At 40.1% G+C, this 17,743-nt stretch overlaps 1 pseudogene; it reads left to right on the plus strand.

The window, feature by feature from the left end:
• Window positions 1–16,027: 16,027 nt before the first annotated feature.
• LOC116582874 lies at window positions 16,028–17,536 on the plus strand (annotated as a pseudogene).
• The last annotated feature ends 207 nt before the right edge of the window (window positions 17,537–17,743 follow it).

A 17,743-nucleotide genomic window follows, 5' to 3' on the forward strand; every position in this document is an offset into this window, starting at 1 on the left:
AAAATGAACTATTGGGACTACATCAGAATAAAAATCTTCTGCAAAGCCAACAAAACAATCAACAAAACAAAAAGACAACCTAGGAGAGAAAATATTTGCAACTGACATATCTGATAAGGGGTTAGTATCCAGAATATATAAAGAACGTATACAACTCAACACCCAAGAAATGAATAATTCAATTAAAAAATGGGCAGAAGACATGAATAGACATTTTCCCAAAGAAGATATACAGGTGACTAACAGACACATGAAAAGATGCCAGGCATCAATTATCACCAGGGAAATGCAAATCAAAACTACAATGATATATCACCTTATACCCATCAGAATGGCTCAAATCAACAACACAAGAGACAATGAATGTTGCAAGGATGTGGAGAAAGGCGAATCTTTTTGCTCTGTTGGGAATGCAAACTAGTGCAGCCTCTCTGGAAAACAGTATGTAGGCTCCTCAAGAAGTTAAAAATAGAACTACCATATGATCCAGCAATCACACTACTAGGTATTTACCCAAAGAATACAAAAATACTAATGTGAAGGGTTACATGCACTTTGATGTTCATAGCAGTATTATCTACAATAGCCAAATTATCAAAAGAGCCTAAGTCCATAGACTGATGAATGGATAAAGAAGAAGTGCTATATACACATGTAATGGAATATTATTAGGTTATAGGAAAGAAGGAAATCTTGTCATTTGCAATGACTTGGATGGAGCTAGAGAGTATTACGCTGAGCTAAGCAGAATAAGACAATCAGAGAAAGACAAATACCATATGATTTCCCTCATATATGGAATTTAAGAAAAAAACCAGTGAGCAAAGGGGAAAATAAAAGAGAGAGAAGCAAACCAAGAAACAGTCTCTTAACTATGAAGAACAAACTAATGGTTACCAGAAAGGAGATATATTGGGGGATGGGTTAAATAGGTGATGGGTATTAAGGAATGCACCTGTTGTGATAGGCACTGGGTGGTATATGCAATTGTTGAATCACTGTATTGTACACCAGGAACTAAAATTATAGTATATATTAACTAATTGGAATTCCAAACCTTTAACATAAATAAATACATAAATGCATAATAAACAAACAAACAGAGGCCTCTTGTTTGCCAAATACACACTACCCTTAGGATATAACCCCACCTAGTTTGTTTTGTAAAAGACCCATAGTTAGGGTCACACCTCAGCATAAGCCAACTAAGAAAGTGCTGGACCTACTAAGGGAGGAAGAAGACTATGTGTCAAAGGGGTGGTTGTATCTACTCTATGTGTGGTAGTGGAAGCTAAGATGGTATGTAAGTGACTATCCCCTGAAAGTGTTGCGTCAGGAGTAACAGACTATAAAGTTCGATGGGAGAGAGATTATTGATATGGCAATACCCTTCCAGGGGTATTCCCAGCAAGTTTGGTGGGAACTGATGTTAATATGCTAGAAAGATGCTCTTGGAAATGCTCAGAAGCTTGGAAAATGTGATGGCCCACAACGAGTGAAGTAGAAATGTCAAAATTGTCATGGCAGATGAGGGAAAGGCTCAGAGAAGTGACCATGCTACAATGGATATGCCATGCAAAGCCAGGAAAAAAACAAGTGACTATGTTCCATGGGAGGACCCAAAGGACACTTCATTTATCAAACCAGTAAGGAATGCACAAGTGAGTGGGTGCTATGGATTAAATTGCATCCCTTCAAAATTCATATGTTAAAACCCTAACCCCTGATGTAACTATATTTGGAGATAGGATCTTTAGACTCTAATCCAAAAGAATGAGTGTCCTTATAAGAAAAGGCAGTAGAAAGTATGCACTCTGTCTCACTTTCTCCCCCTAACCCCATCATAGGCATGCACTGGGAAAAGACCATATGAGGACATGACGAGAAAAAGCCAGATCTATAAACCAGAAAAAGAACTCTGAGCAGAAAACAAATTGGCCAGAACCTTGATCTTGGACTTCTACCTCCCAGAACTATGAAAAACTAACTTCTGCTACCTAGTCAATGGTATTTTGTTATGCCAGCCCTGAGTTCACTAACATAAAAGGGTACCAAAGGCATGAAAAGTTCAAGCATGGCTGATCTATACAGGCTAGGACTTATGAGAGGAGAGTCTGTTATGGAACTGAATTCCCTCATAGCAACAAGGATGATAGAACCGTGAAATAGTAGAGGACAAGGGGTGGTATTTAGTCACCCAAGGTAAAGTGGATGTAATGTCATAATGATTGACAAGGTCAGTGTGGCAAGCAGGTGGACATCTGTCCAGCGGACAAGTCTGAAGATTAAGGAATTTGTCATATTAGTTCAGATTTTAGGGATCTAGCATCTGGGACACACCAGGACATTCTTTCCAAAGAAAGAGCAGGCTATTTTTTCACCCATATTCCAACAATAAGAAGGTGGTGGACACAGTGCTTATTAGGCCTCTTCTGGTGCTGAAGGAAGCATACGCCACACTTGATAATACTGTGCCAATTCATTTCATGGCTGAAATGAAAGCCTTCCTGCTCTGAATAGGGCCAAGAGCAGGAAAGAGTTCCACAGCAGGTCAGGTGGCCATGCAAACAGCCTTAAAGCTTGTGCTACAGACCTGGTAGAACCTATGGTATTAGGGGTATCTGTGGAGAGAAGAGTCCATGTGGAGTTTATAGCAGTCCTCATGAACCCACTATAGAATCAACACCTGCTAGAAAAATCTAAATGGAGACAATTAGGAGTCTGTAGTAAGGCCATGCCATCTACAGTAGTTCAAAAACAGCTACTGATATGCTAAAGGATGCTAGTAGAGACTGAACATTTGAAACTGGGACATCAAGTGGCCATGTCACCAGAGCTGCCCTTCATGAACTGAGCTCTATCAGACTAACCAAGTAATAAGTTCAGGCAGTTCAGCAAAAACCCCTAGGAGACTGAAGTAACTCTAGATCAGGTACAAGCAGTGGTGGAGGGTACAACGAATAAGCTGCAGTAGCAAATGGACCACTACTGTTATGCTAGCATCTCCTATTCAGCTCACACCTATGACACCCCTCTTTTAACTCATGCCAGTAAAATAATCCATTGATAAAGGAGAAAAAGATTGAGTTTGCTCATAGATAGGTTAGTCTGGTATGTGGCTGGAAACTGAAAAGGAAATTTTGCTGTACATTAGCCCCACTCAGAGGTGGTCCTGAAAGATAGCAATGACATTAAATTTTACCAGCAGGCAAGAATTTCAAGTGACACACTTGGTTGTTTACCTTGCGTGGCAGTTGAAGTGGCCTCAGATAATACTATATATGACCTCATGACAGTGATGAATGGTTTGATCTGTTGGAAAGGGGTTGTAGGGGGAAAAAAAAAAAAAAAAAAAAAACAGATTGAGTAGTTGGGACCAGAAAGGGGACTTATGGACTGATCTATGGGAGTGGCCTAAAGTGTGAAGATTTTTTTGTCATATGTTAATGCCCTCCAGAGAGCACCAGAATAGTTAAGCCAGTCAATGAATAATTAAGTTAGACTTTGTTAGCAGCTCCCCAACTTGCACGATGGGTTCACAAATGAGGTAACTATGGTGGCAGGAATGGATGAAATGTATGGGCTCAACAGCATGGGTTGAGCTGAGATGCTCAAGGCTGATTTAATGTCTAACCTGCTCACAACAGAGACAAATGCTGAGTCTCCAATATGGCATCATACCTAGAGGAGACCAACCTAACATTTGGTGTCAAGTAGATTATATTGAACTCCAAGCTGGAAGAAACAGAAATTCCTCGTAATGACTCATCTTGAGCAGAGATTTATCTTGATGACATTAACATAAATTCTAGGTATGGGCTTGCTTTTCATGACTAGGGGCCCTCATCTGGCACACCATCTAAAGTCTTACCAACATGGGATCCTGCATAACATCCCATCTAGGCAGGAGATCCACCATATAGCAAGGAGGGAAGGCAAAGATACATCACCATGACATTTACTTATCCTATTACTTATTATTGTCCAGAAATTGCCAACTGATAATGCAATAGTATAGTTTTTTTTGTGGGCACATGTGAGGTGCCAGCTTTGTTATGATACCCTAAAAGAATGGGAGGCCATTTATCAGGGCACAACATACTTCTATACTGCCTAAATCAATGACAATTTTATATATATATATATATATATAATTAAGATCAGGGTTAGGATTGAGTTACATATATAATTCTTGGCAGTTTTCTACCCATATATATAATATATGGGGGGAAATGAGAACAGCCAGAATCTTAGAGAACATGAATCTCTAATCCTCAGAACGGATTTCCAGGGAACTTGACCTAGGATAGTGTGATATCAGTAATAATGTCAATCTATCCACTTCTATTGTTTTCTCCTACTATGTTCAGCTGATCAGGCATGGGCACGGAGAAGGTGGTCTGTTGAAGGTTTTTCAAAGTAAGTGAAGCAAAAAAATAATAAATAATTGATTCAAAGTTATTTGCAAATAGGTTGATTAAATTAATATAGTAACACTAAGCTGGATAAAGTGAGAAGTGAAGACAGGAGGAGGAGGATGGATAGAAATAGGGTTGAATGGGTTGAGAGTTTTTAGGTCAGAATACCCATGCAATGCAAGTAGTGTGGCAACTGAGGTAGAATAGCAGGTTTTAGTATAAAAGTGAATGTTTGAGTTCATGATTTTGGTGGCAAAGTTTCTGGTGAGGATGATGTCCAGCATGTTATTATGGAGCAAGTGGCTCAGCTGAAGTGGGGAAAGTCACTGGACTTGAGAAATTCAAGACCAGGTGTCTAGAGTAGGGTGTTATCTTTGCCTAGGATACAAGCAGGAATTGAAAAGTGAAAGATGGCAAATCAAGTGTTAAATCTTAATAAATATAGCTATATGAAAAGAAGCTCCTTAAATGACTATTAGGGAAAGGGGGGTAAGTGAGATAGCCATTTGATTTGAGCCTTAAAGGATTTTACAAAAGGAAGGGAGAAATGGTCTGAAAGTGGAAACCAAGGCAAAGAAAATAATTGCCAAACCTTTCAATTCTCAGCTACAAGGAGTATAAGAAAAAAGATCTCAAATTTGTAGAAATCAACTTAATTTTGGTTAGGGCAAGAGATAAGAAGAACTGAAGCATGGAGGTTAACATTACTTATCCAGAATCATAGGATCAGGATCCAATCCCAGTCTTTGAGGCTTAATGCCTCACAAACCTATTGGTTGGTCACAGAAGGAAAATGTACAAATTTTTATCTTGAGCTCTTGTTGATGTTACATTAAAGAAGTCCACTTTTATAAGTGCATGGTGGCCTCATATGTTTGAGAAATGTTGATATAAGCTAATGTGTCATGGAATCAGTAAAAGACATTATGATGTAGATGACAGAAAGCTTGGCATCACAGAGAGGATGGCTAAAATGTATTCACAAAATACTAAATAATACACATAAATGCCCCCAACCTCAAAAACATGAATGTGTTTATGGTTAGCAAACTCAAGACCTTTCATGCATTCTCTATCCCCACCCTCAAGATGTAGAGAGCCCTTGAACTGCTGGCCTGGATTACCTCCTCTGGTCCCTGGTCTGATGATACTGCCTCTCCATAAAATTCCATACTCTGAACTTTTCTCCTTTTTTCATTCCATCAACATATCTTGTCAAAATGCACACTATGAAGGCATTCCCAGTGGACTAGTTTGATAATACTGTATTACATGGTACCTATTTAGTAACCATTTTCCTTTAAGACTGGATACTATATTATAAAAACATATATAACAATTATAAGAGCTATCTGATTTATAAATCTTTAACATGTGCAAAGAGTATTTTTCAAATTGAGAAAGTAAAATATGGTATTTAACAAATGTAATCTTTCCTTTTTCATAAATTGGGACTATTATTAATATCTCTTGGATTTTTAAAACTAAAAAATTATAATGGTGCTGGGAAAATTGGACAGCTATGTGTAGAAGAATGAAACTCGACCCTTCTTTTACACCATACCCAAAGATAAACTCAAAATGGATGAAAGACCTCAAAGTGAGGCAGGAATCCATCAGAATCCTAGAGGAGAACATAGGCAGTAACCTCTTCAACATCGGCCACAGCAACTTCTTTCAAGACATGTCTCCAAAGGCAAAGGAAACAAAAGCAAAAATGAACTTTTGGGACTTCATCAAGATCAAAAGCTTCTTCACACCAAAGGAAACAGTCAACAAAACAAAGAGGCAACCCACGGAATGGGAGAAGATATTCACAAATGACAGTACAGACAAAGGGATGATATTTAAGATCTATAAAGAACTCCTCAAACTCAACCCACATAAAACAGATAATTGCGTCAAAAAATGGGCAGGGGACATGAACAGACACTTCTCCAAAGAAGACATACAAATGGTTAACAGACACATGAAAAAATGTTTATCATCACTAGCCATCAGGGAGATTCAAATCAAGACCACATTGAGATACCATCTTATGCCAGTTAGAATGGCCAAAATTGACAAGACAGTAAACAATATGTATTGGAGAGGATGTAGAGAAAGGGGAACCTTCTTACACTGTTGGTGGGAATGCAAGTTGGTGTAGCCACTTTGGAAAACAGTGTGAAGATTCCTTAAGAAATTAAAAATGGAGCTTCCCTTTCACCCTGCAATTGCACTACTGGGTATTTAACCCAAAGATACTGCTGTAGTGAAAAGAAGGTCCATCTGTACCCCAGTGTTCATAACAGCAATGGCCACAGTTGCCAAACTATGGAAAGAACCAAGATGCCCTTCAACGGACAGGTGGATAAAGAAGATATGGTCCAGGGGCACCTGGGTGGCTTAGTGGGTTAAGCCTCTGCCTTCAGCTCAGGTCATGATCTCAGGGTCCTGGGATCGAGCCCTGCATCGGGCTGTCTGCTCGGCGGCGAGCCTGCTTCCCCTTCTCTCTCTGCATGCCTCTCTGCCTACTTGTGATCTCTGTCTGTCAAATAAATAAATAAAATATTTTTTAAAAAGAAGAAGATATGGTCCATATATACAAAGGAGTATTAAGCCTTCATCAGAAAGGATGAATACCCAAATTTTGTATCAACATGGACGGGACTGGAAGAGATTATGCTGCGTGAAATAAGTCAAGCAGAGAGATTCAATTATCATATGGTTTCCCTTATTTGTGAAGCATAAGGAATAACATGGAGGACATGGGGAGATGGAGAGGAGAAGGGAGTTGGGGGAAATTTGAGGGGGAGATAAACCATGAGAGATTGTGGACTCTCAGTAACTAACTGAGAATTTTGGAGGGTTAGGGGGTGCGAGGTTGGGTGAGCCTGGTGGTGGGTACTATGGAGGGCACATATTGCATAGAGCACTGGGTGTGGTGCATAAACAATGAATTCTGGAACACTGAAAAGAAATATATATGTATATATATATATATATATATATATATATATATATAACAAAAAATTATGTATCTACAAAGCATGGTATAGATTCTAAGTGACATTATTAACTAATAATGGAGAAAATAAAATAGATATACAGGATACTTTACATGACTTATGTGTTACCCACTTGGAGAAATTCGAAAGAGGTCACCTGTCATTTGGCGACCAAAATGCAATTTCTCAGAGCAATGGATATGTGATAGTCAGAATTTTAGGATATACTTCAGAATATATAGGATTTATGTTTTAGCAGGTCAGATATTTATTGTTGCCTTGAAATCTTACTAAGGAGCTATTAACCAATCATTTCCATCTGTGTTTGAGACCAGCCCTGTCTGTTGCTTCCCTGCAGTCACTCTATCCCTTAAGATGACAAAAGAGGCTACCTAGGGCTGAAGAAATTAGGTTCCACTTGGAGTCACTTTTGTTGTTTATTTATTCTTGTGACATGGGTAATTCCAGATCTTATCATGAGGTGAAGCCCAAGGTTTTAGCGTTCTTCTGTTATACCAGTCCTTTGTTCATCAGAAGCCTGAAAAAGCACATGATACTGTCCCTCCTGTTTAGTCAGCTTCAGCCTCCACACACTGTCTTTGCAAGGAGCCTGAGGCTTGAGGAGGGGGCTTTGCGTGAGGCTATAGGGATTGATGGGCTGTTAATGCAGTGGGACAGTTGCATTGTCTTATCCTGACAATGCTGCCATTTAACATCCTCATGGGCGGGCACCATGACCCAACCACACAGCTAATGAGGTTTAACACGCCCAGCTCTGTCTACCCTCTGAATATTAGTTAGCTTCTGTAAGAACAAATTCTCAGAGAGTCCATAATGGCACAGGATGATGTACAGTAGTTCTTGCATTTCGAAGTGGGCTTCTGGAATGTCTAAATTTTGGAGAGAAATCCATGCTAGGCATGGGGGCAAAGAGGTAAGCAGAGAGATAAACATTCCCCAGTCCTCTTCATATAGAGTTCTACATGCAGTTCCTAGAAGGGAACTCAAAGTGTATTTTAGGAGTCTTCAAGCCTGTGGGTAGGGCAGGGGTGAGTCAGCTAAAACTAATATAGAGATAAAACCTCTACTAATATAGAGATAAAGCCTAAGGTTTCTGGACTTCTGGGTCATTGCTTCTTCACAAACAGGAAAGACTTTCCTCTGGATCCTGTTCCAAAACGAGAATGACAACTTGATACTATGAAGACTTTAAATTGTGGAGTCATCCTTGACTCCTTCCCCACTTCCCTATGTCCTCCATTCATACGTCTACTGAATTGGGTCCCACTCAGTCCTTGCTTTGCTCTCCCACCTTCACCTTGGTTGAGTGGTCATGACTTCACTCCTTGATCACGTCAAAATCTCCCCAAATGATCTTTGGTCCCACAAGCTTTGCTCCACTATTTCCCCAGAATGCCACTCTTAAATGCAGTTTCTGGAAACTTTTCTTGTTCAAGAACCTACTAAGGATCTCCATGATCATTGGAATGAGGTTCACATTCTAGGTTAGCATTCAATACCTGATTACCTTTCCTACCAGATCTTCAGCTATTTCCTATATGGTTCCAATCAACATGGGTGCCTCATCATCCCCCAAACACTGTTAGCATTCTCCTTTGAACATATTTCCTCCTCCTTCTCCCATTTAAAAGATCTCCATTTCTTTCTTCCCTGGCAAATATTACACTCTTTAAGCCCAGATCAAGCTTTCCTCCACACTGAATATTGTCTGAGCTTCTCCATTTCTCACCTCTGGCTTCTGACCTCCTTGAGTTCTTATTGTCTCCACAGCTCATTTGAGCCTTTGTTATAACTTACCTACATTATTACATGTAGTTATACAACTGTACTCTGTGTCTTTTCAAGCAATTTATAAATTGCTTAAGGAAAAAGAATGCCTTTACTTTGCTCTCCCATAATGCCTAATGAAGGACTAAACTACAGAAAGTGCTTGATATATCCCCATTCAATTGAATTGTAAGCAAGATTTAAGTCCACTCTATCAGGCCAGAATTTTTTTGGCAACCTCTCCATGCACCCTCCAAATGTTGACACTCACTCTATGGAAATCATCCTGTAATTCCTAAATTATAGCTACCAATTAACCAGAAAATGATTCAAGACCCACTTAATTTCAAACAATGTTAGGTTCAATCAAAATCCAAAGAAGAATCAAGATAATTCTGAATTTCTTATGAAGGGATTGGCATACAATGCATTTAATCTAAGGTATTATATAATAAACCTCAGGTTAACCAAAGCTCAGCCCTGTACAATAAGCTACTCAACATTTCTAAACCTCAGTTTCCTTATCCATAAGATTTATATTTTAAAAGATTTTATTTATTTATTTGCTAGAGAGAGAGAAAAGAGAGAAAGAGTATGCACAAGCAGGGGAGTGGGAGAGAGAGAAGCGTGCTCCCCACCCCACCCCCTGTCCAGCAAGGAGCCCAATGCAAAGCTCCATCCCAGGACCCCAGCTGGGATCATGACCTGAGCTGAAGGTAGTTGCTTAACCAACTGAGCCAGGTAGGTGCTTCTATCTGCAAGATTTAATAACATCTTGCTTCTTACAGAGTGGAGGATTAAGTGTGTTAACACATGTGAAATGCTTAGCATGATACCTGGGATATAGCAGGGATTTATCATTACAATTTTTGTTTTGTATTGTTTTCTTCCTTGTGACTGGTCACCCAGCAGAGAGCGCCAGGGAAATAGCTCCAGGCTTTGTCAACAACTGTCCTATGTTGTGTAACAGGGTCAAGGATGATGAATTAGTATCCAACTCTTTTCAGAAAGAAAAGTTCATCAGAACTGAAAAGAAATCAGAAAGAAGAGTTCATCAGCCTGGAAATGTTTTAATTGATTATAGCAGAGAGTGAGCCTTAAAGTGATGGATTTTTCCATACCCTTGTTGTCCATCCATCTGACTCTTTCCTCTACTTTCTGGAATCAGATTGACCATCTTTCACCCACTGGCAGCCCAGCTACACAGTTTCTTGGGTCCTCTTCCTGTTATGCTTGTTTCTTTGCTGAAGAGTCTGGGGTAGGACTGCAGGAACAGGTAGGAGGACAGGCAGGTGAGGTGAGCAGAGCATTTGAGTTTCTTTTTCCCACCCTGTACCCCTTTGAAGACAAGACTCCATGCTCACACTGCACCAGCCCAGAACAGAATGTCCCCTTAGTTCATGGCTTAGTCATTTAGCTATCCCTAGGGACAAAAAATTACAGCAGATAGAGCTAGTTTAGAGTTTACAGGGAAAAAAAGGAGGAGAAAAAGTGTTACTTTTGCACCTTAATGCAGCAAAGTGTTCCCCCAGAGACACCTGGACCTTGGTGTGGTAGCCTGCTTCTGGGGAACTTTATGAAATGGCTTTCCTTTCCTCTGTGACAGGCAGGGATAACACAAACCACATCTGAACCATTCCCCACTATTGCCTCTGGCACCTCACAGATTTCCTTCTTTCTGTGAGGAAGATGGCATTTCAGACTTGACAGCTTCTCTTTCAAGCTATGTACTTGCTTTGATAGGTGATAAAGTCAGGGTTCCCTCAAGGATGGCTCATTACAAGTAAGGACTGCTCAGATAAATCAGAATAATCTGAGGAGGGGGTGGTTCGGGGAGATTGTTTGGCTCTTTCTCTCTCTGCCAAACAAGCATTGCTAGGAGAATCATGGCAGAGCAGACACCTGTGGAAGAAGGAAGCCAGAGGGTCCAAGTACAGAGCACAGGCATAATGTCAGAGCCTACACCGAATCTAGTATTACTCTGCATCATCAGGGCCAAAGCATCACTGCCCAGTGCTCTGTAAAGCAGGGCCCCTGACTGTTGCCCTCATTTGCTCCTGTGACCTCCACATGAAGTTATAAGTTTATAGAAATAAATGACCTCTTCTCTGCCCCTACAGAAGATACTAAGGATCCTCAGATACCTGCCTTCCAGAACAGGTGTAACTACATCACTGCAGTGGGGGGAAGAGTTGTGGAAGACATAGAAGAAAGCAGATTTCAGCAACATTTAAGGCAAAAAAAAAAAAAAAAAAAGGATAATTGTGGCTGTCTAATAATGGAGTCAACTGTCCAAATAAGGCAATGAGGTTGCCATGAATGGAATTGTCTAAGAGGATCTGGCAAGATCATTTATGAGAGCATTCCCCACTGGGTGGGAGGTTGGAGTAAGTGTTCTCTAGTCTTAAGCATAGTCTAGTTCTAGTTTTCTAGAGGTTGGACAAACTACACATAGAAGGTGATACAAGAGGATAGACTACACTGTACTCAACCCTTGTATTGTACTCAGATCTGGCATTCAATTGCATAAGTTAGTGTTGGAAGCTCTGGGCTAGACCTCCCTCCACTTCCATCTCCTCCTCTGACCTACTCAATTGGATATAGACAAGTTCCTATTTCCTCCTTCCATGGAGAAGAACAGTAAATGCTAATAGTATTCTTGGGGGAAGATTTCCCTTGGGCTTCCATTTTGTGGTTACTTGGAATTCAGCATCTGGACAGAAAGAAAACAGAAAACAGGTGACAAACTGTGCTGACTCCAGCCTCCTGACTCCCATCTTGCTGTGGTTTCTGCTAGAATTTGATGGATCTTTGGGGAGATGCCTCATTATTCTCCCTAGGATCCATGCCTGAGAGATCATAGACCCACCCCCTATAGAAACAGCAGAGAGCAGAGGTTACCACCATGGGTTTTGGAGTCAGAAAGGTGTGGGCTTAGGTCCTGGCATCACCACTTTATTGCTCACCAGGTGCAGTGTGACCTTGGGCAAGTTATTCTACTCTCTGACCCTCAGTTTCATGATCTGTAAATATGGAAGAAAGTAGCAACCACACTGGGATTTCTGTGAATTTCTTTATAAATATTAAGTGCTTAGCACAACCTACATGTGTAATAAAGAGTGGTTATTATTATACCACATTCTACTCATCAGCAGCATCTGTTTCTGCATGCTCTGCTGTCCTATCTACACCTAAATCTGTGCCCCCACCTGCAGCCAGTCTGCACTCATCACTTGCTTCCACTCCCCTCTTGCATATTCAAGGCCAGTACTTCAGCAATTCTTGCCTCGACCCTCTCTTGCATCAATGATTTTTTCCATTTTCTACTGAAACAGTTCCATCAGCATACAAAAATTTGTTATATTGCTATTTCTTTCATCTTGGAAAAAAAACAGAAAACAAAACCACCTTCTAGTCATCCTCACTTCCTTGCCAATTACCAACCTATGCCTTTGTTCCCCTTTGCAACAAAATCCTTGAAAGAGCTGTCTCTACTCACTGTCTTCAATTCTCCTTTTACTATTCTTTCTTAAACTCAATCCAGTAAATCCCTTGGCCACACCAGTCCACTGAAACTGCTCTCATCAAGGTCACGGATCTGCATTGCTAGATCTGTCCTCATCTGAATGGACTCTCTAGTAGTTCTGACTCAGTTGATAACTCTTGCCTCATTTGTACATTTTCTGTGCTTGGCTTTTAGGACACCAGTCTATCATGATTTTCTATGCACCTCATTGGCCACACCCCAGGGTCCTTTGCTGGTCCCTTCCTCTTAATTATCAATGACTGAGGGTCACAGGCTCATTTCTTGGGCCTCATCATCTCTATCTGTTCTCATCTCTTGTGGCCTGTAGCCTGATGGCTTTAAATAGTATATATATTTCAATGCCTTTCAAGTTTACATTTCCATTCCAGATCTCTCTTGTAAATTAGCTTTCCACTAACAAGCTCCACTTGGATATCTAATAGAAATTTTAAAAGTATCATGTTCAAAACTACACTCCTTCTCCTCCCTCTCAAATATATACCTCCAGGAGTCTTTTTCTGCTCAGTGAATGGGAACTCTATGCTTTAATTCACTCAGACCAAAAACCTGAGGTCATCCTTGATTCCATTCTATTATGTCCTATATCCAAAACCATCAGGAAATAATGTATGTTTCACCTTTAAAAAATATTTCTAGAATCTTTAAAAAATATTTCTGGAATCACTTGTTACCACTTTCATAGCTACAGCCCATAGTCTGAGTCTCCAGCTCCTTTCACCTAGATATTGCCATAGTCTCCTCTCTGGTCTCCTAGCTTCTACCATTGCTTCCTTCTATCTAATCTGAGCAAAGCAACAAAATATATCTCTCAAAATAAAAATAAGCCATGTCATTCTCCTCAATTTCCTTCAGTGGCTTCCTATTCTATTAGGAATAAACCCCAAGTCCCATAGGATTTTACAGTCATATGTGATCTGGATCCCTATCACACGTCTTACCATTCTTTCCTCATTGCTCTATGCCAATCACATCACCTTCTTGCTGCTTCTTGAGTCTTCCCAGTATTTATCCTGCAGGAACTTTGCAGTGGCTCTGCCTAGATATGGGCGTATCTGACTCTCCACTCCTTTCAGTCTTTGCATCAATGTCTCTTCTCAATAGGCCCTCCCTATTTATAATTGCAACACCCTACCATCGGGCAGCAGATTCATGTCAGCTTGTTGTAACGTACTATATAATTACTAGTTTTTATATCTAATGTCAAAGTTTGCCTTCTTCCCCTCTCTTTCCATTCTGCTTTCATGTAAACACTATCAGGGCAAGGGTCTTGTTTTGTTTACTGATACATTGTTTTGTTTTGTATATTGATGTGTTACAAAAAACATAAAACAGTGCCTGACACAGAGTAAGCACTCAGCATCTCTGTTAAATGCAATGATTAATTATTATTAAATTTCAATTTTCAAATTTCAGTTTCAATTCCCCTCATAGCAACAAATTTAGACACAGACTTGGCACAAGGAACTATATTCAGGAGTCCATTTCCTCAAAGATCCTTGTACATGGAAAGGATAAATCAGGCAGTCAATGCTGTTGTGGGATTAACGGGTCAAAGGGGATCAGCTACACCAGTCTATATATCAGAAGGGGCTCAACCATCCTCCTGGTAAGAGTGGCTTCTCGATCAATCAATCTGTTTAGCAACGGCACTACTCACTATGAGAGGACAGGAGAAGTTAACACAAGGTCCCTGCCCAAAAGGCAACACTTAGCCACATAAAACAATAAACAGACCATACCAGGCAGTATATCAGTAAGAACTAAATTGAATGTTATTGAGTATAAGTGCTGTTAGAGTTCAGAGAGGGGAGAAATCAATGAGCACTGAAGCTGCTCCAGAGCTCTGCACCATCGCTTCTCAAGTTCCTTGAGGGCAGGGGCTATATCATCTTTTTATTTTCTTTCTAAGTCCTTTTCCTTCTTCCTTGCTTGTCCAGTTGCCTGCCTCCTTTCTTTTTTATCTTCACTTCCGTAGACCTAGAACAATGTGTACTCATAGTAGATATACAACAACTGCTTTACGTTTTCCCTAACTTCTTTCAAAAAGGATTTAGTGTGGCTTATAGGGATATATAAAAATTTAAATTTAAGGTTAAAGAAAGCAAGCTTAAAAAGTATGTTACAAGGGAAAATCAAAACAAGGGAAGAGACATAAAGTGAACTGAGGAATGAGGAAAATATTATTAAAATGCAAGCCATAAAGACCATGCCTTTGCAATAGATGAACCACAAATTTGGCTCCAAGCCTTCAAATGGACTCTTTAAAAAGGAAAGCCTGATTAATTATGCAATTCACACTGTCCTTATGACAGAAGTAGACCAATTGTTCAGCAGACACTAAACTATTCCAGATACTTAAGACTTCTGTTTATTTCTGCTTAAAGTCCTCATGGAGCAGACATGTTACAATGTAATGAACAGTATCCTCAAGGAACTTCTTAGCATAGACTCAACCATGAGTTTCACAGGACTGTTTATTCTACACATAATTTTAGCTCTCTGGGAGCATTCCTATTTTTGTTAAACTTGAGGGTTATGGAACAGCCCAAACATTTAATTGTTGCCTGGATCTATAAATCTAACAAGGTAAAAGGCAATAGGACAAATTTAAGAATGAAACTGTTTTATAAGGGTGTAAGCATCTCAATACACACACACACACACACACACACACACACACACACACAGAGCCTGTGACTAAGCTGCAAACAACCTTATCTCCTGCACACATACAATTTATACCTAATATTGTAGTGATGTCTGTACTTCACTGATTTCTCTTGCTAAATTTTAAACTCATCAAGGCCAAGTACAGAATGTCATCTTGCATATCTTTGTATCCCTCACTGTATACAGCACCATGTCTTGCTCTAAATTATTTTTTTGTCATTCAGCAACTATTTATTGCCTTCCTTCTAGGTGCTAGGCAATTCTTTAACAATGAACAAAATTCCTTACCCTCAGTAGTATTTACAATGAGGGCAGATATTGATGCAATATAGATGATAATTGCGATAAATAAGTAAATTATTTAGTATATAAGAAGGGAAATTTCTATGACTATAATAAATGATAGAGAAGGGCAAGAGGGTTTTGGTTCTGCATGCACACACAGAGGTTGGATTGGTGATGTTAACAGGCATAGTCAGGGTAGACCTCACTAAGAAGGTGAGACAAATGATGAGTTAAAGAAGATAAGGAAGGTCTGAGGAGAGGCCCCGTGTGCTGATTGACAACACTGGCCTCTCGGCTTGGAGGCAAGGAGAATACCCACCACTGTCCGCTTTCCCTTGGTGGTCTGCTCACAACTAGTCCCACTGGAGATGGCAGACAACCCTGGAGATGAGTGGTGGGAGAATCAGCCTGCAGGAGCAGCCAGCAGCCCAGAAGCATCAGATGGTGAAGGAGGAGGAGACCCAGAAATGCGACAGGAGACAGCTCTAGTACCTGCCCTTCAAAGAAGACCAAACAACCTAAAGAATGTATCTTGATACAACCAAAGGAAACAGAATAAGATGCCACCAAAACAAAGAAGAGAAGAAAGAATAAAATTACAGATGTTCTTTCAAAATCAGAACCAAAACCAGGGACCCCTGAAGACCTACGGAAACTGATAAAGGACTATTACAGTAGCAATTGTTCAGAGATTGAATTAGAAGAGCTAAACCTACAAAACTCCTGTTTCCTCAAGGCCAATTATTTGACTCATAGTCTCTCATCATACCTAAAAGAAATCTGTCCTAAGTGGGTAAAACTTCGGAAAAACCATAATGAGAAAAAATCAGTCCTGGTGTTAATCTCTGCAGCTCTGCTGTCTGGGCCTTGGTGCTCATTAGGTCAATGACAGCATTTAGAGGAGACAGCAAAGTTATGAAATTATTTGCAAAACACATTAAGGTCCAAGAGCAGGTAAAGTTGCTGGAAAAGCATGTGGTGCACCTGGGTGTAGGAACACCGGGGAGAATTAAAGAACTCATTATACTAGGGGGCCTTAATTTCAACCCCTTAAAGTTTATCGTTGAACAGTATGGAGATTCCTTAAGAAATTAAAAATAGAGCTTCCCTATGACCCTGCAATTGCACTACTGGATATTTACCTCAAAGACACAGATGTAGTGAAAAGAAGGGCCATCTGTACCCCGATGTTTATAGCAGCAATGGCCACGGTCGCCAAACTGTGGAAAAAACCAAGATGCCCTTCAACGGCTGAATGGATAAGGAAAATGTGGTCCATATACACTATGGAGTATTAGGCCTCCATCAGAAAGGATGAATATCCAAGTTTTGTAGCAACATGGACGGGACTGGAAGAGATTATGCTGAGTGAAATAAGTCAAGCAGAGAGAGTCAATTATCATATGGTTTCACTTATTTGTGGAGCATAACAAATAGCATGGAGGACAAGGGGAGATGGAGAGGAGAAGGGAGTTGAGGGAAACTGGAAGGGGAGGTGAACCATGAGAGACTATGGACTCTGAAAAACAATCTGAGGGTTTTGAAGGGGCGGGGGGTGGGAGGTTGGGGGATCCAGGTGGTGGGTGTTAGAGAGGGCATGGCTTTTAGAGAGGGCACAGATTGCATGGAGCACTGAGTGTGGTGTAAAAACAATGAGTACTGTTACACTGAAAAGAAATTAAAAAAAAAAAGTTTCTCATTTTTGACTGGAACTGGAGAGATGAGAAGTTGAGAAGGATGATGGACATCCCAAGATAAGAAAGGAGGTTTTCAAATTTCTGGAAATGGGAGTCCTTAGTCTATGCAAGTCTGAATCTTTGAAGCTCGGCATTTTCTAAATCTGGGTCCTAATGAAAATTCCAGTTTTTAATGGGATTTACATCTCATTTAATAGCTCTGGAATATTGCAAAGACTCAGTAAATATCAGCTATTGTTTTATTATGTTAACTGGATCACCCCATGAATCACTAGAAATTTTTGGTGGAGATTCTTTGACAAAAATGAAGCTGTCCTTTGCCAACTTCTCTGTATAATAAAGTATCAT

This window comes from Mustela erminea, chromosome 2 (assembly GCF_009829155.1).
Source record: "Mustela erminea isolate mMusErm1 chromosome 2, mMusErm1.Pri, whole genome shotgun sequence".
Lineage (NCBI taxonomy): Eukaryota > Metazoa > Chordata > Mammalia > Carnivora > Mustelidae > Mustela > Mustela erminea.